Below are 23,400 nucleotides of genomic sequence, written 5' to 3'. Positions count from 1 at the left end.
TACTTCTGTATCAGATAGAGCAGTAGCGGTCCCAGGAAGCAACAAGGTATCAGCATTCTCGTTACAGGTTACACATCCTCCGTGCCGTCATCACCAGCGTAAAAAGGTATCGGTGTCTCTGACAGGGGCGGATCCAGGGCCGGGCGACCCGGGCAATCGCCCAGGGCCCCGCGCCTAGTGGGGCCCCGTGTCTGCCCTCAAACTAGCACCTGTCATGTAAGGTGTTCTAAATTAAGTTGTACACCCCTAATGTTTATTAGAACCTCTTTTATATGCATTACTCGCAACATGCAGGGGACGAGTGTCAGATAATCGGGTTGGCAATATGTGGATCACATTACCTGACACTTGCCAGCCGGCGATGGTGATTAGTGTTTGCTTCAGGTTACAGTTATCACAGATACCGCGACAACAAGGCTTTGCTGCGAGTGTCGTTTTCCTCTGATATATCTCTGGGGAAGGGCGGTGAAAAGTACATACAGTTTGTACTTTTTTTGTTTTATGTTTATATTACCATTATTATTATTATTATTATATTATCAAAGGAATTGAAAGTAAAGGTCGCTATGTATATCCACCCTAACCTTACTCTCAACCTTCTCAATTTACGTGACTGTAGTTAGCGCTGATAATTAGCCTTCCCTTCCCTTTCACGATATTCAAAAGTGGAGGGGGTGTGAACCGCAGTGGCGTAGCCAGGATTTGTGTATGGGGGTGTTAAGAAGCATGGCCTCCCCGTATTAAAGTGGGGAGTCCGGGGGTCATCCCCCGGGAAAATTTGGCTTTTAAGGTGTAAAATAGTGCTATTTTAACAGATTTCAGTACTTAAATTTAAATATTGTAATGTTAAAAATTTTATTAATTTTAATATGTAATTTGTTTGAGTGATGAATAAGAAATTAATTAAAGATCTGGTGCTAAGGGGGGGGGGGTTGAACCCCTAAACCCCCCCCCCCTGGCTACGCCCCTGTGTGAACGTACGCGTTACAGACCGAGTATCGTTACTTTAGTGTCACCAGATCAGTGGAAATATTAAGTCATGTATCGTGCAGTGCACATTTTGAATCTCTATTCGTTTCTTCCTGTTATTTTGTTGTAACTACTTTCAATGATATTTATTAATAGGGCTAGTTATTTTTAATTAGAAGTTTCATAATCAAGGCTGGAATTTTTATTTGTTAGTTTGTCAGATTAATTTACAATGACCTCTCGTGATCGTGACTTTGGTAGGATATATGATTCTGGCAGTTCCAAACGGTAAAAAATTTAAAACAAAATTAAGTTTAATTTTCTAATTTTCCAGGAGAGTGACCACAAATCCCCCTTTCCCTAGTGGTATTCCGTACTCCAGTCTGATAAGACCCCCTCCCCCCACCCAACGAGATACAAGGGCCCCGCTGAAATAAATTGTCCAGGGCCCCGCAGAGTCTAGGTCCGCCACTGGCATCATGAGTCGGTATTTTACTCACGGTAATACACTCCTAATTACACGTCATACAGGACGTGCCCTAATTAAACAATATATAATTTATATTTAGACGACGATTTAAAACATCCTAGTTATAGGATGATCTACTTAGCTCGTAGATATTTCTGATTTTTTAGGGGATTGAAACCCGGGCTATCTAGCCAACGCCGTCGTTATTCCAAGACTATTTCGTTAAATCAGTAATGATGCTTATCTTTAGTAACATGGCCTCTCATTGGCCGAGACACACCGATTGTTGACTTAATCATCACATCAAAACAAAATACAGACACTTAACAATACAACTTAATATGCTAAAACGTCTTAAATTTAAAACTGGATTTTTCAACAATGAAAGTTTTGTTATGCAAATTATGTATAAAAAGTTCAATTTGTCGTTTAAGTAAATTGCTCCCTAGAGGGGTCTTGCTAATTGAACTTCAAAGTCACTTGGGCTACGCCATAGAGTATTGTAGTCGTAGATACGTCCAAATACACAACAATAGAACAAAACATAAAAATGACAACAAATAATAATAATAATTAAAAAATGTTATTTATAATAAAAACAAAACACTTTCTGTGGGTGGGACAGTCATGTAACAGCACAGTGTTATAATCACACTGCAAAAAATAAATTCCTGTTTCGGTCTTTGAAAAGCACTGGTTGTAAATGGAGAGCAAAAATCAAAATTTCGTCTTTGTCATCTGGGTTAACTGGTTTCTACCACAGCGTTAGTTAAATGTTGTTTACGTTTTTAAAATGTAAAACGAAAACAATATATTATAGAAGTTCTTCTTCTATGGTATCAAAGGACTCATATTGGGATAAAAAGGTTTTACTTGCTGAATGTATTTGGACCAGGGAGATTCGAACCATCGTCCATTCCATCCAGGAAATTAAAGGAACAGTGAGTGATCAATGTCTGTCGGATATAATTTAGGACATTGTAATGTAGACGGGCCTTTAGGAGAATTATGGCCAATTTCACCAATATCGCCTCATTTTTAAAGAGCGCTTAAGGCTTATCTAAGGGCCGTATTCCAAGACACAAAAATAAGTGTTGAATATGCGATACCTGTACCCTAACCATATTCCAAGTGCACGATAGGACACGGCCAGTACCTTATTTTTGGGGCACTGATTTTTGGTGTCCTATCTGTTGCCGTTTCGTTGCCAAAATCACGCGCATGCGCAGAGCTCATTTTTTCGTTGATTTCTCCCAGATGGCTGAATCGTATCTGGCGCCATTAACTCATATATAGTCATTTTAATTATAATCGGGGGATGTATAATGTGTTTTAGTGTGTCAAATAAAACTTTATAATAGCAAAAACTATTCTGAAATATATTTGATTACTTTAATGGTCATAAAAACAAATAATCAACAACTTTAAAATTACCTGAGAAAATTAAAATTACGCCAATTAATTCGCACGATAGTGCTGCTATCTGTAGGATTTTGGCGTAGCAAATCCATCGATCGTTTTCATTTCATTTCATTTCATTTATTAGCGTCCTATATTTGACAGTACATATGTCCAGGTTTTGTCAATAACATTATAAATAAAATACAACATCATAATACACTAACAAAACAATATATAAAAAAAATACATTATAACACAATAATATATGATACAATAAAAAATGATAATAAAAAAACAATGCAGCAATTTATGTAGATGCACTGAGGAATTCATTAACAGAGTATGGAGCTATTCGTAGTAGGTAATCTTTGAGATGTCGTTTAAATATGGTATGTGATTGGGATGCTGTATTTAACAGGGATATCGGTAGAACATTTATTAGTTTAAGGCCCATGTAGAAAGGGTTCAATTCGTATTTTTTTGTTGAATGAAAAGGAATATGATTCTTATAAATGGATCTGGTAAAGTGATTATGTATTTCATTATTCTTTACATACTTAATATTTTGAATTACATAAATGACAACCGAATATATATAAATGGCTGGAAATGTTAAGAGTTTGTTATTTAGGAAAATAGGCCTACAAGAATCTGTCTTACTAAGATTATAAATAATTCTAATAACCCGTTTTTGAAGCTTAAATATCTTTAGCCAATTTAAGGAATTTCCCCAAACATCCGCTAGAATGCATTGAAATCAGTTTCTAGCCTCGTACAGGGCACAGTTTATTAAAACAGTTGCTTTTTCGTTTCCTAACAGGAATTGGATTGGGACGCGTTCTGGACTACAGTCTGCGAGATAGGTTACAGTTGTATCCCAACAAGGTAGTGCTTATTCGCTACCTTACCTGAATGTTTTGGAATACCGCCCTAAGAGCTGACCAGCACATCGAATCTTTTCACCAATGGTTAAGGAACATCTTGAGATCTTAAGAAATTTAGGCAAGAAATTTAGGCACCCGAATTTGGGCTCATTAGTTCTTGTGAAGTCCTTGCCGATCCCGAACAAGTTAAATAAAATGTATGCTTAGAGAAACCGAAATAATATGAAATTTGAAAAATAAAATAAATATAATTAATTGTTAAATTGAATTATTTGTTGAACTTTTGTACCAGCTCCCACGACCACGAATATTTCAACACATGCCTAAATTGTATGAAGAACTAAATGAAGTGATTTATTTTCGAGATTTCGCATGAAGAAAGATTTTGTCCATTGGGTTATGCTACACATTGAAAATTATTTGAATTCCCTTTCGACAGGTTAGGAATTAATTTAGTTATAATTTATTTTTGAAATTTATGATCTAGTAGATAAAAACTGAATAACTCATTGTGTGGTTGTTTTCTGAGGGTACCAACTAGCTTAAGGTATGGACCTGGGTGTTTTCGCAGGTAGAACACAATGATCCTCCTCTGGGTGTGATGACAACACATGGCATCAGCCGATGGTAGGCATAATGCTAACAGGGTCCCTCTTAGTAATCGAATGAGACAGTTTGTAGAAAATTAAAATAGTCGCTCGTTTAAGACATTTATTGGCATGATACACTCAATAATTTGCTGTTTGGAAATGACCTGTATTACACCGTAGCCAAGGCTCGGCACGACATGCGTATCCTTATTCGTTCGTGTTCCGAGAATCACTGCATGATGTTATGGGCCTGCTGGTCTCGGTTTGAGTATTAACTATGCTTCGCTACTAAGATGCTGCCTTTACATGAAAATTATGTGTTGTGCATTAGTAGATGGACATACAATTACACTAAGAGGCACGCTGCACTGAGCGTACACAAAACAAGACTACACATGAAAATACGCAATACTATGAATACAAACAGAACTCTTACAGCTCCATGGCTATCCCCCAATGGCTACACAGGCTTATATGACAAGACCATAACATAGTTCACTGTTAATAAATTAAATTAAAGTGTGGTGAAAGCATGCCGTATTGTGCATAACTAGAGTGTTGCGAAGCCATATATTAAACCATGTCACATGGACAAACAACACAGCGGGCTCCGAAAACCCTCGAGCCACTTTAAATAAAAGAAATTTTGATAAGTACATGGTTTGCAGACCCGATGGCCCTGTTTGGGCTAAGCTGAGGACACTCAGGTAGCATCGTTTATACGTTGACGTCGTCCGACCGACGACCATCCCTAAGCCCGACCTGCAACCGCCAGTATACTCTCCCGCTAACGGAACGCACCCCTGGCCGTGGCCCACCCGAGTCGAGCGAGCCACCGAGCCGAACGGCCAAACCAGACATTATTATTATAAAGCACACTAAATCCGAGTAGACTAGAGACGAACCACACCCATTCCCCCTCAAACAATTAATTACGAATTTTGCGACCTTAAAGTCTCTTCCAGACGCAGTCATTTAGTTTTTAACGTAATGAGGTCAAGCTTGGCGCGGCAGGGGCCGACGCGCCACCGGACGCCATGCCAGTTCCGTAGTTCAACTCGACTCGCGGACCGGGACGGACCTACGTCCCACGGAGAGACCACAACCATTGTCTTCATCGCAAGTAACGTCCGGTAAATATAGTCATTTAGCATAAACCAAACCTTTTTCTATTCACCTCTCCGTGCGTGCCCGGTCCGTTTTTTACGGTTCAGGACCTAATCCGACCGTGTAAACGTAAAGACGCCCCGCACCACACCTGGTGCGCAGGGTCGCTCTTCAGCATACGGCATGGGCCGTCTCCCGCAAACCACAGAACTTTTCTTAAGGCCACGCGCCTTCGCGCTGACCACAAACCCACAAGGGAAACTTCGCCAAGTTTAGTGGCGGTGCGTGTACCACCCCAGTGGGCACGGCACCCGCGTAGAAACAATCGCTTACGGGACTGGCCGACTCCAGTCACCCACAAACTCTGTGTGCCACGTCAATTGTGCGCGCCTAATTTTCATTAAGGGTACTTTGTTAACGTAACTTTGCGCCACGTCATTTGTGCGCGCCTAAATTTCATTAAGTGTACTTTGTTAACGTAACTTTGCACCACGTCATTTGTGCGCGCCTAATTTTCATTAAGTGTACTTTGTTAACGTAACTTTGCGCCACGTCATTTGTGCGCGCCTAAGTTTCATTAAGTGTACTTTGTTAACGTAACTTTGCGCCACGTCATTTGTGCGCGCCTAATTTTCATTAAGTGTACTTTGTTAATGTAACTTTGCGCCACGTCATCTGTGCGTGCCTCTCTTGCATCAAGTGCACTTGGCCTGCATACTGTTACCCGAGAAACCAGTGCCACGAAACATTGAACATGTACCGGCCTGCACCCCGCAACGGACAAGTAGCCCTCAGGGGCATGTCTGTGCTCAGTAATTGTATGGTGTGACGTCAATCCCTTGAATAAAGGCACGTCGCTACTACGGCAATCCCACGCATTCTTCTTTAACGTAAATTCCCAAGCAATACCGACGACGGTTCTAGCTGACCATGCTGGGGCAACGAACCACGAACCCCCATTGGTTAGACACCGAGCTAGCCTGGCGCCCTCCCGGAACATAAAACATTAACCAGACCAGCCACCCCGCTAGAACTCGCGCCCGGACTCGAACACGAGACCGCAGCCGACGGCAAATGGCGCCCCTGCGTGTGGCAAAATTTTAAGCAAAAAACGTGAAAATTGAGCAAACGGCAAGAAAACGGCCATCTTGGACGCACCAAGAGCGGCGGACAAAGGATCCATCAACCCCCACCCCCAGCGCTGACATTCCAACAGAGAGTGCGACGCAGGCGAACAATATCACACCCCAGCACCACCCCCAACCCCCCGTCACTCCCGCACCCGCCCGCTTTCACTTTCGCGCGGCGGTCAGGGTACTCTTCCCCCCCCCCTCCCACCTAACCACCCTCGTTTTTCACTCAACGCTTTGTGCGGCCATCCGGGCGCTCAACCCCCACCCATCCACCCCCTATCAACTCTCCGCTTCGCGCGGCCATCCGGACAGATCCCCTCCCCTTTCAATCCTACGCCCGTCCGCTTTGTGCGACTGTCCGGGCACCCATCCAGCCGGCCAGCGCGGCCCGCGCGTGGAACAGCCTAACAGCACAGACTGCGTCGCTGGCGAACAGACAACACGTGCGCCCGCCCCGTCAACAGAACTTAGCTGTCAATAACCACGCACCATGCTGTCACACGGAGCCCACGCGACATGCGCGCAATGCCAACGGCCGAGAACAATGGACCTACTAACGGGACCATTACCTTGGCAGAACACCTGCCAATGCCGATCACTGAACAGAACACCACCGGAGACCGACCCGAAACACGAACAATGGGAAGTGAATTGGGATCAGATCTGGAAGGGAAAAATAGAGACGGGGTTAACCATACCCCTACAACCTGTACCAATAACCGCAGCAACCGATACGAAACCACAACCGCGCCAGGAGTGCAGACACGCAACCTGCACCAACACCGCTGCCGAGGGCGGGGCCATCACCCAACCCGAGGCCACACGTACCTACACGACGCGGACAGCGAACTACATGGCGAAATTACCAGAGTTTAGCGGAGCACCCCACGAAGACCCCCTAGCATACACACACCAATGCGAAGTGCGCCTGGCACGCAGCGGGATAACCGTCGACGAGTGGCCTGAGAGGACCAGCGAACGGTTGCGGGGACCCGCCCTCGCCTGGTGGCAACTATGGGGACGGGCCGAAATGGAGTGGCCCGAGTTCGCAGAGGCCCTCAACCACCGTTTCAACGCCGGGGCTACACTGGTACAATGCACCTCACAATTCTACAGTAGCACGCATTGAGAGGGAGAACCAGTGGAAAATTTCATAGCCCACAAACTACAACTATTCCGCCGGATATCACCACTCGTAGAACCAGTCAGGGCACTACCCACCATCACACTACTCCTCAGAGACGAACTCCAGCCCTTCCTATGCATAGGACGCGCCACCACCGTCGAGGACTACGTCCAACTGGCAGTAGCCACGGAACAAAATTTCCAGAGAGCCTGGTGGATAAACCCGCGCAAAACAAACCGGGAGGACCCCAACCCGCCGAACGACCTGCGCCCACTAGCCATCCAAGGGGCACCACCGCCCCAACAACGCAGGCCTTCACACCCCGACGACCGACGCCCACCCTACGCGCTGGAGGCGCCTCAAGCGAACGCCAACACAGTCCCCCGACCGCCTCATTGCCAACTGGGGTGCCCAAGGGGCACTTACCACTGGCACAATGAGTGCCCACGGAAGGGGAATACGCAGAGGGAGAGCCGCCAACAAGGGCCGCGCGACACACAACCGGCGGGAAACGGGCCAAGGGGGAACTGAAACAGAGTCCCCCAACCCCCCAAGTGACCACCACCCACCTTCCAGCGACAACAACGGCTGCGGGAACTACCGCACACACGAACGCACTGGTAACGAACCACCGCGCCGACCCAACAAACGCGATGACCAACACGACCCCCGGGGGGCACAAACCCCCAAGACTCGGGCAGCTGACCCAACCACCGGACAACTTGCTCCGCATACCGGTAGAGGTCAACAACACACCAGCCATTGCACTCGTGGACACGGGAGCGAGCCACGTGTTCATCCACCCCTCGCTGGTACCCCCCGGCTCCCTCCGCCCGCACCGGGGTGAGCTACGCCTGGCCACCGCCACACACGCCGACCTAATGGTGGGGTACGCTGACGTCCAGGTAAGCCTAAGAGAGCTAAGTACTAACGTGACCGCCATCGTTGTGAGTGACCTAAGTGAAGAACTCGTGCTAGGTCAGCCCTGGTTGGCCGAACACGACGCCGTTCTGGAACTAGGCCCCGCCAAAGTGAATGTCGGTCAGTCCGAAAGGTTCGTAGTCTACGCCATAGGACGAGCCCCCACACCGGCAAATGGATGCGTGACTCTCGCCGACTTGCGTCATAACGTTCCCCCAGAATACGAAGCCGCGGTGAAAAAGATCTTACGCGAACAACGGGACGTGTTCACGACCACCGAGCCCCTACGGCGCACCACGGTAGCCGAACATTCCATCCCCACCACCACCGATCAACCCATCTACGAGTCACCTCGCGGGTACGGGTTTCGCGAACAGCGGGTAATACGCGAACAGGTGATGGAGATGCTACACAGCGGAGTAATAGAGCCCTCCAACAGCTCGTATAACGCATGCATAGTACTGGCCGCTAAGAAGGACGGCACATTACGTTTTTGCGCGGATTTCCGCCCACTAAATGCTGTGACAATCAGTTCGCCACCCCCACGGATCAGCGTCGAGACCGCTGTAGCCAGTCTAGGTAGAGCCCGGATATTCAGCACCCTAGACCTCAAGTCGGGGTACTGGCAAGTGCCCATACGGCAGCAAGACCGGGAGAAAACGGCATTCACGGTCCCCGATGGCCGACGTTTCCAATTCCGGGCCATGCCGTTTGGCCTAAAATGCGCGCCAGCAACCTTTCAAGCCATGATGACCCGAGTGCTGGAGGGGTACCTTGGCCAGTTCACTCTCGCATATTTAGATGACGTCATCGTCTTCTCGGAGACGTGGGAGGACCACTGTCGCCATCTTGCCCTAGTCCTCGAACGGCTCGCCACCCACCACCTAACAGCCAACCCGGCGAAATGTCATCTAGGCACGCGGGAAGTAGAGTTCCTAGGGCACATGGTTAATGCGGAAGGGAGCCACCCGCAACCATCCCACCTGCAAAAAATCGCAGCGGCAGAGACCCCGCGCACACGGAAACAATTGCAGCGATTCATCGGCCTGGTGAATTGGTTAAGGAACTACATATCAAACTTCTCCCACGTAATTTCACCACTCACAGATTTACTGTCCCCCCAGTCCCGCTACCGCTGGAACACCTGGGCCCAACAGGCATTTGAACAGGTAAAGGGCGCGTTCACCAGGTGTCATACTTTAGCACGCCTTGACCCCGAACGCCCGTTGATCCTCCAGACCGACGCAAGCGCGCTAGGGGTAGGAGCGGTACTATTTCAAACGGATGACCAGGGGAACAAGCAGGTCATTGAGTACGCCAGCGCGAAATTCGGGTCCGCTGAGCGGAAATATCATAGCAATGAACAAGAATGCTTAGCCGTGATATGGGCCGTGAAAAAGTACCGTCCCCACCTCGAAGGGCGGACATTCACCCTCCGCACGGACAACCGCTGCCTTACCTGGCTCCAGACCATGCAGGGGCGTAAGGGGAAACTGATACGTTGGGCCCTCCTTCTCCAATCGTTCGATTTCGTAGTGGAACACGTACCCGGAGAGGAAAACCAACTGCCAGACATGCTATCCAGACACCCTAGCGATCAGCACGAAGTAACAGATGCCGAAGGGTGGGAGGAGATGCTACCCCCCTCCCCGAAGGACAGCTGGCACCACTCACCAGCCACGTGCACACGCATAATCACGGATGAGGAAGGGGCTGACACACCACCTAACACTGCCGCTGACCTGGACCTCCGGGTACTAGCAGCCCAACAACAGTCTCCCGAGGCCGACCGACAGCGACATCGCCTAAGGGAGGAACCCCACGCAAATTGGAGAGTCGAAGCTAACCGCATCCTAAATCGTGCCCCAGGGGGCCGCGGGAGGCTGGAAGACATACGTGCCACCCGAAGAACGCGAGGCGGTACTCCGCTTCGTGCACGACCACGACCTTGCAGGCCACCCGGGGGCAGACCAAACCCAGAGAGCGGTCTCACAACACCACCACTGGCCCGGGATGGCAAGGGACGTCAGGGAATACGTGCGCGAATGCGAAGTATGTCAAGTGCGTAAAGCACGCCGACGGGACGGCGAACTACAACAACAACCCTGCCAACCAACACAGGCATTCCAGACCATCGCGTTAGACGTGATGGGGCCCTACCCCAGGTCACCCAGAGGCAAACGATTTTTGCTCGTGGTGACCGACATGTTTACGCGATGGACGGAAGCCTACCCCTGTAGCAACGCGAGGGCCAACACCATCATCCACCTCATGACTCACGAGTTCCTGCCTCGGTGGAGCTATCCGCAATCAGCGTTGACGGACAACGGCAGCCAATTTCTTGGCAAACAGCACCAAACGAAATATACGCAGGAAATCACCCCCAAAACCGCGCGGGAGCCCCCCGCGGTGCGAGCAGGTGATTGCGTATACGCTCGCGTACATCCACTGTCCGCAGCGCCTCGCAACTACTGCTGGCTGGCACCCCGCTAGGGGGGGCCCTACACCGTGCAGAAATCTCTAGGTAGGACGTCATACCTGGTCCGACTCGGGGGCAGACAAGTGCGTAAAATCCACCGCGACGACTTACGCCTCGCCTCGATTCCCGGGGAACCTCCCCTAGGAGACCAGAACTTTGACGAACCACCAGGATACGACGAACCGGAGGAGGGTTACCGTCCACCACCCGCAGGTGACGGCCGCGATGACGCACCACCGATACTAGAGGCGAACGCACAGAACGCAGAAGACCTACTATCACCCGCGCCAGAAGTCCCGCACGAGGCAACGACACCGCACCAGCCAGGACGAACGACAGAATACGAACATGCCACGATCACCGAAATGACGACTGGGGACTTAACACCGCAACCGGATGACGTGACGGCAATCGCAGTGGAACCAGAGGAACTTGACGCGGACCAATTAGTAAGCCCGACACGCGGAGCATGGGGACACACGGCCTCTCTCGCGGACGCCACATTCCGGATGTTCGTAGACGAACCCGATGAGGGAAACCCTGCACCGCGCCCAGGACCGGAGCCACGCCAGCTATTCGACCCCAACGACACGGAGACGAGCGAAGCTCCAGGTATCCCGGAGCCCAGGAGGCAACCCTACGCAAGTGGGTCGCAAGCGGGTGACGTCAGGGACCAACAACTGAGGCCCGACCAACCGAACATGCCAGCAGACTCAAGGACACACTCGACGCACGGAACAGAACCCGCGCCACCAACCCCACAGACGGGGAGACCCCAAAGAGACCGGCGACACCCAGGGTATCTGGCTGAGTACGACCTCGGGAGACCCACAAAGCGAAACACCACCACCCATCACTCCGAGCCGCCAACCCAGAACGACCCATCCGCAAGGGACAGGGTGTACCAGCTGCGGCCGCCACGGCCCCCGCCAGCTCGGACGTGCTGCCACCCCTAAGGCGGCAACACTCCCGCCTCTACAGGCACCACGACGCCGCCCCTCGGCCCGCCTGCCACAGCAGCAGCCGGGGTGGCGAACACATCAGATCCAGGGCGCTGACCCTATCAGCCGCTGGCCACCACAGGCGCCACGACGCCGCCCCCGGCCGGTCCACCACTGCGGCAGCCGGGGTGGCGTGCACAGCAGGTCCAGAGCGCCGACCCTACCAGCTGCCGACCCACGGGCGGGCACACCTGCTCCAGAACGCGGGGCCTATCAGCTGCAGAGCCACGAACCGCAACTGGACAGGGCTGCCGGAGCTAGGGGTGCTACCACGTGGCGGGACCATAAGCGGCGCAAGGTCGGGCTTCTCGAGGGGGGGGCGTTTGACGTCGTCCGACCGACGACCATCCCTAAGCCCGACCTGCAACCGCCAGTATCCTCTCCCGCTAACGGAACGCACCCCTGGCCGTGGCCCACCCGAGTCGAGCGAGCCACCGAGCCGAACGGCCAAACCAGACATTATTATTATAAAGCACATTAAATCCGAGTGGACTAGAGACGAACCACATCCATTCCCCCTCAAACAATTAAAATTTGAATTTTGCGACCTTAAAGTCTCTTCCAGACGCAGTCATTTAGTTTTTAACGTAATGAGGTCAAGCTTGGCGTGGCAGAGGCCGACGCGCCACCGGACGCCATGCCAGTTCCGTAGTTCAACTCGACTCGCGGACCGGGACGGACCTACGTCCCACGGAGAGACCACAACCATTGTCTTCATCGCAAGTAACGTCCGGTAAATATAGTCATTTAGCATAAACCAAACCTTTTTCTATTCACCTCTCCGTGCGTGCCCGGTCCGTTTTTTACGGTTCAGGACCTAATCCGACCGCGTAAACGTAAAGATGCCCCGCACCACACCTGGTGCGCAGGGTCGCTCTTCAGCATACGGCACGGGCCGTCTCCCGCAAACCACAGAACTTTTCTTAAGGCCACGCGCCTTCGCGCTGACCACAAACCCGCAAGGGAAACTTCGCCAAGTTTAGTGGCGGTGCGTGTACCACCCCAGTGGGCACGGCACCCGCGTAGAAACAATCGCTTACGGGACTGGCCGACTCCAGTCACCCACAAACTCTGTGTGCCACGTTAATTGTGCGCGCCTAATTTTCATTAAGGGTACTTTGTTAACGTAACTTTGCACCACGTCATTTGTGCGCGCCTAATTTTCATTAAGTGTACTTTGTTAACGTAACTTTGCGCTACGTCATTTGTGCGCGCCTAATTTTCATTAAGTGTACTTTGTTAATGTAACTTTGCGCCACGTCATCTGTGCGCGCCTCTCTTGCATCAAGTGTACTTGGCCTGCATACTGTTACCCGAGAAACCAGTGCCACGAAACATTGAACATGTACCGGCCTGCACCCCGCAACGGACAAGTAGCCCTCAGGGGCATGTCTGTGCTCAGTAATTGTATGGTGTGACGTCAATCCCTTGAATAAAGGCACGTCGCTACTACAGCAATCCCACGCATTCTTCTTTAACGTAAATTCCCAAGCAATACCGCCGACGGTTCTAGCGGACCACGCTGGGGCAACGAACCACGAACCCCCATTGGTTAGACACCGAGCTAGCCTGGCGCCCTCCCGGAACAAAAAACGTTAACCAGACCAGCCACCCCGCTAGAACTCGCGCCCGGACTCGAACACGAGACCGCAGCCGACGGCAACGTGGGGCACGGTACAGGGCATGAATCCAGACAAATGTTTGTGATTATTTATAATGTTAAAAATTGGTTGTCTGTAAGGTAGGTTTACGGACGATAGTTTAACGTGACAACATCAAAACAAAACATGGATGAAATTATGCATACTTTTATGAATAAAATTGAATCATTTTTATTGAATTATCACTATTTTGTATGGATACAAAGAAGGAGTGAAATGAAATCTTCAATTTAATTGATAAATTTACTTTTATTTGCACTCATTAATTCAAAAATGTTTATTACTTTAACGAAGAGATTAATTTAACTATAACTTTTATACATATTTGCTATTTAACTTCTTCCAATCTGTGTTATTCTGTTAAGGATATGACGATGATAGGAAAAGTAGGAAACGAATGGGAGTTTTTGAAGGATGATGTGAAGGAAAATGGCTTACCTAACACCATAGAAAAGAGAGGGAGGGATAGAAAGGCCACTCTCTGAATAACAGCTAGAACGCTATTTGCAGCGCTGTTGTGGCCGTGCACAGTACTAACCTTATAAACATTGGTGGAAGAATGACCTAAGTAGCTATTTATGCTAAAAACACCTATGTCACAAGCTAGCATTACTATTGAAGTTTGCAATCACAACTACAGCATTAAGAGGGTGGGGAGTTTTCAGCTTCTCGAAGTTTATTCTCTGTATCCATTCATTGTATACCGTTTCTTCGTAAACTGGGAAGCGGTGTCTAACAGCAAATTTATCATCGCAACCAGGCACACAGCATTTTCGTACACGTGGTGGCATTGTATTTTAATTAATACGTAATTTTATACTCAATTTAACAATCTTACCTCAATGAAAATATGACCACTAAATAATTGAATAAATAAACGCCAGATATTTTCCAGTTTCCACCTACGAAGCAATAAGCAAGTAGCACGCAAATAACCTAAAGTCCTAAACAAAAATACGAAAGAAAAATTGCCGCCATTACAAATGAGCTTTGACAACGAATCGTAAACAAACATTGAGCAGTGAGCACATTAGCGCTCTTACGGCCGTGCACACAAACAAAACGTTGTTCAAGCATCTCTCTAATGAGTGCACATCCCGTGCCTAACACCAAGATGCAGTCAAAAATAATATATTTGCGCCACGAACTCTGCAGCAATGCTAGGAGGAACGGGTTAGCAAAGAGCAATGAAAATGTTACATTGAAATACATGAAAACACAATTACACCACGGACTCGGTCGCAATGCTAGGAGGTTCAGGTTAGCAAAGAGCAATATAAATTGAGCGCAATGGGACACAGCGAAACATGACAATGTGCGTAACGGGACACTTTTTCATGCGTGCAGCCGGCATTCATCGATTTATTAGACGTTGTCACGTCAAAAATACCCTAGATGGCACACATGATTTGAATATGCAGTGGCGAGTCCATACCGACCGATGGGTGTCGCGCACACTTAAAAAAATATTCGGAGGAATGAAGCTATAGAAATTACACTGTCGTTGAGACAAGGTTGAGGACTCCGCGACGCGATAAGCAGACTACCCTGTTTAAATGTTTTACTGCTGTAGTGACGTCCACACACCACTACGGCCCTGTTCCTGAGAAAACATGCCATGGGCAAAAGTGTGACGCAAGCCATGATTCCACTTGGTAGTGCAAAGACAACATTAATTACTTTCCAATTACGAAGCTTTCCTGTAGAATATCATTGTGAATCGATATTACAATAAATTTGGTGTCAACATAGCATTACATGAGTGATATCACTGGGTTGATTATCGCGTGGATGATAATTGATCTATCTGTGTACTGCATCCCCTGCACCACACATGTTCAATACAGCGCTCACCACCCTACATACATGCCATTACACACGCGCCCCAAAGAGGTAATGAGGTGGCATAATGGTCTTCGCGAATCAGTGAGACCTTGGGTGTGATCAGAGCATAAGCTTATTTTGAGGTTAGTTTTATTTAGCAGAAATATTCTGGTACCAAACAGTTTGCACTAATGTTCCTGACATTTTGATAAAGAAAAATAATCAATAAACAGTTGACCAAAAATTAACACACAGCCTATCTCATAAAACACTTTTAATACACAATAATAATAAAACAATTGTAGCCCCTCTGACTGTCTCATTGTTGCAGAGATAGAATTTTATGTATGCCCGGCTAGATACAGTGACAGCGGTTAATGAAAGAACGAAAGTACACCTGGAAGCTGCACGTTTATTATATAAAGACCACTCTGTACATGGTGCTACTGCTTAGGTATGCTGGGGACTAGTCCCTAATGTTGTTACGGCTACTCAGGTGTTCGGTAGAGGGGGTTCATGCCGGGTGGCTGAGGCATCTAGTCTCACCAGAAATAAGAAGTCCAAATAAAGTTTCCGGGTCCTTTATACACATCAATGTAGACACTTTACATGGGGCTACCGCGGATCCACCTGTGACAATCTGAATAGGGCGTAGCCAGGTTCTGCGTGCTTTTGATATGTTAAAAATGGGACGTCCCGCCCGTGCCAATATAGACCCTTCCTGATTAGAGGCGACGCTAAACACGCTGACGTAGCCTGGTGAAAAATGATGGGGAAAAAATCACCAGATCCTTATGTCCCTATTCCGGCAAATACTCCACTGACATAGTCTCTAAGATAAAACAAAGCAGCCATGACTTATATACAATGACTCGCGAACAAACCCGATGACTGACAAATTATACGAAACAGTGACTGGGGAGACGCGTATGAAAAACTATGCTAGCGACGGCTACTTCCAGTTCAAAAGTTCATGACTCACAAGCCTCGCATTGAAACTTGAACGAAAAATGGCTGTGTCTAAAACGCGACTGAAAACTATGGTGAACTCCCACACGGCACAGCTCACGACTACTAAAGACGCTGCGCACTGTCAAGTCCTGTCTCAGCTCAGCTCACCACCAGCGTGGAGCGACGCCTCTCACGCGACCGCTGCTTCTCGTGCCAGGATGACGACTGACTCTCCCATTCCGCCCGGCGCGCCCGAGCGCCCGCATCTTCCCCCTCCTTCGCGAGCCCGCGGAAAACGCGGATTAGCCACAGGCGGAAACCACGGCCTAGGCGCCCGGTGAACAATACAACTGTAAAAATTAAGTAAAAATTAAAAAAAAAATATTTACAATTAGTTAAAACATAATATATCCAATAAAAGTCAAATCCCTGAAAGAAAACACACGCCGCACTGCACCACATTCTCATTGCACCATTAAGCAAGATAGGGTGCTGAGAGGCATAACGGCCTTAAGGAGCCAGGGAGACACTTGGGTCGACGTCACTGCAACACTCAGCCCGTGTCGTGTCAGTGCCAGAGCAAGGTCTTACGTCCTTACAGAGTTCAAGCAGTACGGCTATGATAGAGGCAGAAAAGTTAGTATAATGAACGTCAGCTAACGTGTGTTTATGGCAGCAGTAAGGGGATTCGAAGAAACAGTTACAAGTACACATTTTATCCATAACACATTACACGATGAACACTGTAATTGATCTGCAACATAAAAAAAAATTGGTTGTCTGTAAAGTCGGTTTACGGACGATAGTTTAATGTGACTTCATACCAAAACATTGATGAAATTATTGATCCAGAAGAAAAGGAAATATCATAATCGGCCTGAGACTGAGCCGTAATAGGTTTTTGCAAATAAACAATTTAGGCATTAAAAATATTATATTCTTTGAGGATGAATTTTTTTTATAATTTCACTATCTTTTGTATGATCAAATCTACCTCTGCATAATTTTATGAATAAAATTGATTATTTTTATTGAATTATCACTATTTTGTATGGATACAAAGAAGAAGTGAAATGAAATGTACAATTTAATTAATAAATATACTTTAATTGGCATTCTTTAATTCAAATATATTTATTACTTTTAATGTTGCGTGCGCCGTATTTATTTTTACAAGTACAAAAAAGAACTTTGTAGATGCCGGGACTCGAAACGTCAAACCTTTGGATTGGAAGCTAGCGGTGCTCACCATATGGCCACGAGGCCATACTTGAAATGTCGCAGTTTCAGATGGTATATACATTTTTATAAAAATTTTGTTCACGGTAGGGGAATAATATTATTTCGTTCTTATAGCACGATTTTATAACAAATACACATCCCAAATACACCAAACTTATTTATAATGTTTTACAATATTTTTAAAACATTGTGCAAAAGATCCCGGGTGTAATTTGAATTATTATGTGTAACTGTAAAACACCATTGTTGGTTCAAAACGTATTTGAATATTCCACATTACTTTTAAATAACCGTACCGATTGTGCTGAAAATCGGTGGACGATCGTTAAATTACAAAATATTAATAATTCAAAAGACGAAAATATTATTGAAAAGTCAAATCTATGGTTGTTCCAATCGAGTGGAAGAGAGATGCCACGCATGCGTACAAACAGCATGAAGAGAGATTCCACACATGCGTACAAAGAGCATGAAGAGAGATGCCACGCATGCATACAATGAGCAAACAGGACACATCCGTAGTGGGACATCCGTAGTGGGACACTTTTTCGTGCTTGCAGCCGGCGTTCATCGATTTATTAGACGTTGTCACATCAAAAAAATTGGTTGTCTGTAAAGCCGGTTTACGGATGATAGTTTAACGTGAAGTCATAACAAAACATTGATGATATTATTGATCCAGAAGAAAAGGAAATATTATATTCGGCCTGAGACTGAGCCGTAATTGGTTTTTGCACCCAAATCATTTAGCCATTAATAACATTATAGTCTTTGAGGAAAATTTTTTTTTAATTTTTCTATCTTTTGTATGATAAAATCTACCTCTGCATACTTTTATGAATAAAATCGAATCAATTTTATTGAATTATCACTATTTTGTATGGATACAAAGGAGTGAAATGTAAAATCTAATTAATATATTTACTTTTATTTGCATTCATTAATTCAAATATATTTATTACTTTTGAAATGTTGCATGCGACATATTTATTTTTACAAGTACAAAAAAAAATTCGCAGTTGCCGAGATTCGAACTGATAACCTTAGAATTGGAAGTCATCCAAACTAACCACACGACCACGAGTCCATTTCTAAAATTCTTGTTTCAGATAGTTTAAATTAATAATATTCCACACATGATATTTGTTTGAATTTCTTTTAACTAGCATATTCTCTGTTGGACTCGAAATATTTACACGCTCGTGGCCTCATAACTATAATACGGTGTGTGATTTAGTTGATCAAATAATAACTCATGACAAATATGCCATCGTCCGGGGTCTCGGGCTCGAGTCCCGGTGTGGCTCCTAGTGGGGAAAGGCGGCTCTTGATACGTATTGTCCGGGTGGGCGCCAGACTAGCTCGGCTCTAGTCGTGAATTTGGGGTCGTGGATGTATGTGCCCCTGCGTGGCCCACTAGGACCGGCGGCGGTGTTGCGTGAGATGATGTTTAAATAAGAGACGTGGAGTTGAGGTGGCGGTGTCGTACCTTTTATTCATAGGAGCGAGTCGTACACAATACAACACTCTACAGAGGTCCCCGGGGGGGATGGGGTTTACTCGTTATTCCGTGGCGCCGTATTGTTTGTGTTCCGCATTACGTGGGCCTCGGACGCTGTTACGTCTCATACATCTCACTGGGTACGCGGGTAACGTAATTTCGTAACACAAAGGCGGGACACAAAAGTACACTGAATTAAGGGGGTGCGCACAAGTTACGTGGCACTCGTTACTTGGGTAACGTAAGTTAGTAATACAAAATACGGGACACAAAAACACACTGAATTAAGGGGGTGCGCACAAGTTACGTGGCACTCGTTACTCGGGTAACGTAAGTTAGTAATACAAAATACGGGACACAAAAATACACTGAATTAAGGGGGCGCACACAAGTTACGTGGCACTCGTTACTCGGGTAACGTAAGTTAGTAATACAAAATCCGGGAAACAAAATACACTGAATTAAGGGGTCGACGGTTGGAGACGGCCAATCCCGTATACGAATGTCTCTGCGCGGGTGTTGTGCCCACTGTGGTGAAACACGCACCGCAATTAAGTTTGTCCAAGCTCCCTTGCGGGTTATACTGAAGATCAACCCCGCTGATCAAGTGTGGTGCGGGATGTCTTTAAACTGATGCGGTCGGACTAGGTCCTGGACCGAAAAGGGGGACCGGGTACTCACGGAGAGGTTAAGTAAAAAAAAGGGGTTCTGTTAATTAGTGACTATATTTAACGGACGTTACTTTCGATGAAGACAAAGGCTGTTGCCCCTCCGTGGGACATAGGTCCGCCCCGGTCCGTGAGCTGTGCTGAACTGCCGAACTGGCATGGCGTCCAAAGGAAGGCTCGGCCTCTCTTGCGCCAGGTTTGACCTCATTACGCTAGACTCTAAATGGGTGTGTCTGGAAGAGACTTTATTGTCGCTAAAATCCTAATTTAATGTTCCAGGAGGAATGGGTACGGTTCTTCTCTTGTCTACTCAGGTTTTCGCGGGTTTGCCTTTAATCGCTGTTCGGCTCGCCTGACTCGGGTGGGTCATGGCCAGGGGTGTGTTCCGTTAGCGGGAGCGTATACTGGCGGGTGCAGGTCGGGCTCTGGGGGGTCGTCGGCCGGACGACATCAACCCCCCCCCCCCCCCCGCGAAGCCCGACCTTGCGCCGCTTATGGTGCCGCTAACATGGGGCCACCCCTAGCTCCGGCCGCTCCATCCCGGAGTGGTTCGCGGCTCAGCAGCTGGTCGGCTCCGCGTACCGGACCCGGTGATCGTGGCTGACTTTGCCAGCGTGCGCGCCGCCCCAGTTGCCGTCGTTGCAGGTGTGCCGGGGGCGGCATCGTGGTGCCGGTGTGGGGTCAGCGGCTGGTAGGGCCAGCGCACTGGACCTGGTGATCGTGGCTGACTGGGCCAGCGTGCGCGCCGCCCCGGTTGCCGTCGTGGCATGCGTGCCGGGGGATGCGTCGTGGCGCCTCCTAGCTCCGGCAACAGCTCCACCCGGGTGGTGCTCGCGGTGGCCGCAGTTGGTAGGGCCCGAGCACCTGTCCCGGGTCGTCCCACGCCGAACATCCGGGGGTCTATTCGTCGAGGTAGCCTTGCGGCTGACAGGCTCTGCGCCCTGGTCCCAGGTCGTAGTCGGCTAGGTGATTTGGAGGTCTGTGGGCCCATCGGGGTCGTTCCGCGGGCTCGCTGGCGGGTTCGCTTGTCCCCGGTCGATGTCCCGGTCCGCGGAGGTCCTCCTTCGGCGGTGGTTGACAGTTCGTGGACTGGTACGGACTCCGTTCCCGTTCGGGTATGGTGGCTGATGCTGAGTTGGCGATCTCCGGGTCGGTCTCTCCGGGTTGCGTGACGATCGGCGTTGGCCCTTCGTCGTTGCCCGCGTCGGATTGACCTATGCTGTGCGACAGCTCGGCGATCTCCATGGTCTCTGCTTCATCGCCCCGTGGGTAGTATTGCGGTGGGGGGCTCTCGTACACCCCGCTCCCCTCCCAGGGTACCACTGCCGTCTCCGGTGCGTCCTCGTGGACCTCTTCCGGTTCGTCTGGCACGTCGTGGGCGGGGTCGCCCCCGGTGTCCCCCGTGGTCATGCTAAGGGCGTAATCGTCGAGGTACGTGGGCGGGCGCCGCCACCGCCGTGGTCGTGGCCTCGCCTCGTCGTCTGATGCGGTCTCCGCGGGCGATGTCCCGGGCGTGTCCGCGGGTTCATCTCGGGGCCTGTTGGACGTGGTGTTCGTGAACACCAGGGTGCGGTATGGGCGTGGCTCGGGTCGGCTTCTAGCGGGGGTCGCTTCTGGCAAGTCGTCTTCTTCGTGGACGGCGTCGCTCTCCGGCGTACGGCATCCGTTTTCGTCCGGAGTGGGGGGTCCTGAGTCTCCGTCTGGGTTCCTCTCCCCAGGTAGGGCGGTGAGTCGTATGTCGTCCCTGTGTACTTTCTTCAGGCGCCGTCCCTCCGTGCGGACTAAGTACATCGTCCTGCCTAGTCGTCGCCGTACGGTGTATGGCCCGCCCCAGCGCGGGGCCAGTCCCGCGCAATAGTTGCGGGGTGCGGCTGAAAGCGGGTGTAGTCGCGCAAACACCTGATCGCCGACCTGCACGGCGGGTGGAGGATGATCTGTGGTTGGGGTGATCCGGTTGGCGTATCTCTCCTGCCTGCATCTTGCCTCGTCGTGCAGAGTCACCTGTCGTTGGTCGCGTTCCTCCATCGTCTCGTCGGGGTGTGGAGTGCCGTGTGTGGCCCATTCTCCCGGTAAGGGCAGGTTGTGGCCCTGTATCATCTCGGTCGGTGTACAGCCGGTTGCGGCATTGGTGCGGCGCCGTACACAGAAGAGGGCGTCAGCCACGTGTAGATCCCACTGCGTGTGGTCCGCCCCCAGCCGGATCCGGAGCTGTGCCTTCAGTTCCTGGTTCCGGCACTCTGTCGGGTTCGCTCTCGGATGGTAGGCGGGCGTCGTGTGGTGCTCGATCTGGTGTTCATCGCACCAGCCCTTCCAATGTCGCCCCAGGAACTGACTGGGGTTGTCCGTCAACATTGACTGGGGGTATCCCCAACGTGACAGGAATTCCCTGGTCAGCAGGCTGATGATGGTAGTTGTGCGCACGTTCCCGCATGGATACGCCTCTGTCCACCGCGTGAAGAGGTCCGTTACGACGAGGAGGAAGCGTTTACCACGCGGTGTGCGGGGGTAGGTGCCCATCACGTCCAAGGCTATCGTTTGGAAGGCGGTGGTGGGTTCCCTGGGTTGTTGTTGCTCCTCGCCGTCACGCCGCCTCGCTTTCCTCGCCTGACAGATCTCGCATTCGCGCACGTACGTACGTACGTACGTCGTACATGATGCGGGGCCAGTGGTAGTGTCGGGTGACTTCTCATCGTGTCTGATCGGTCCCCGGGTGTCCAGCGAGTTCGTGGTCGTGGAAGAACCGAAGGACCGCTTTTTGGGCTTCCGTCGGGACGTAGGTCCTCCAGTCCTCCTGGTATCCGGGCGTGTGAGTCTGAATCAGGCCGTCTCGCACGAGCCACGCCTCATGTCCGGCGGTCGCTTGCTGGCGGCGTTTTTCCGTGTCTATTGACGTTTCCTGTGCTCGACGTACCCGGTCCTGGACGTCGGCCACGGTGTTGGGTGGGTCTTCGTCCCCGTCCGCGTCATCCGTGATGCGCGCGCATGCCGAGTCGTGCGATGCGTGTCCGTGTGGTGTGTCCGGGGGTAGAATCTCCTCCCAGTCGTCCTCGTCCGTCAGCTCTGTTCGGGCGTCGGGTTCCCGCGACAGTAAGTCGGGGAGCTGGTTCTCTGTGCCGGGAATGTGCTCGACGTCGGAGTCGAACGACTGGAGGAATAGCGCCCATCGTATGAGTTTGCCCTTCCGCCCCTGCATCGTACGCAGCCAGGTGAGGCAGCGGTTGTCTGTCCTCAGTGTGAAGCACTTCCCCTCCAGGTGGGGCTGGTACTTTTTCATGGCCCAGACTACGGCTAGGCACTCCTGCTCGTTGCTGTGATACCGGCGTTCGGCCGGTCCGAGCTTTGCGCTAGCGTAGTCGACGACCTCGCGGTCCCCGTTCGGGTCCATGTGGAAAAGCACCGCGCCCACACCGAGTGCGCTGGCGTCGGTCTGGAGGTAGAGGCGGCGTCCGGGGTCTACTCGTGTGAGGGTGTGA

The sequence above is a fragment of the Bacillus rossius genome, chromosome 1 (genome assembly GCF_032445375.1).
Source record: "Bacillus rossius redtenbacheri isolate Brsri chromosome 1, Brsri_v3, whole genome shotgun sequence".
In the NCBI taxonomy this organism is placed as follows: domain Eukaryota; kingdom Metazoa; phylum Arthropoda; class Insecta; order Phasmatodea; family Bacillidae; genus Bacillus; species Bacillus rossius.
Note: the sequence above shows the minus strand (reverse complement) of the source record.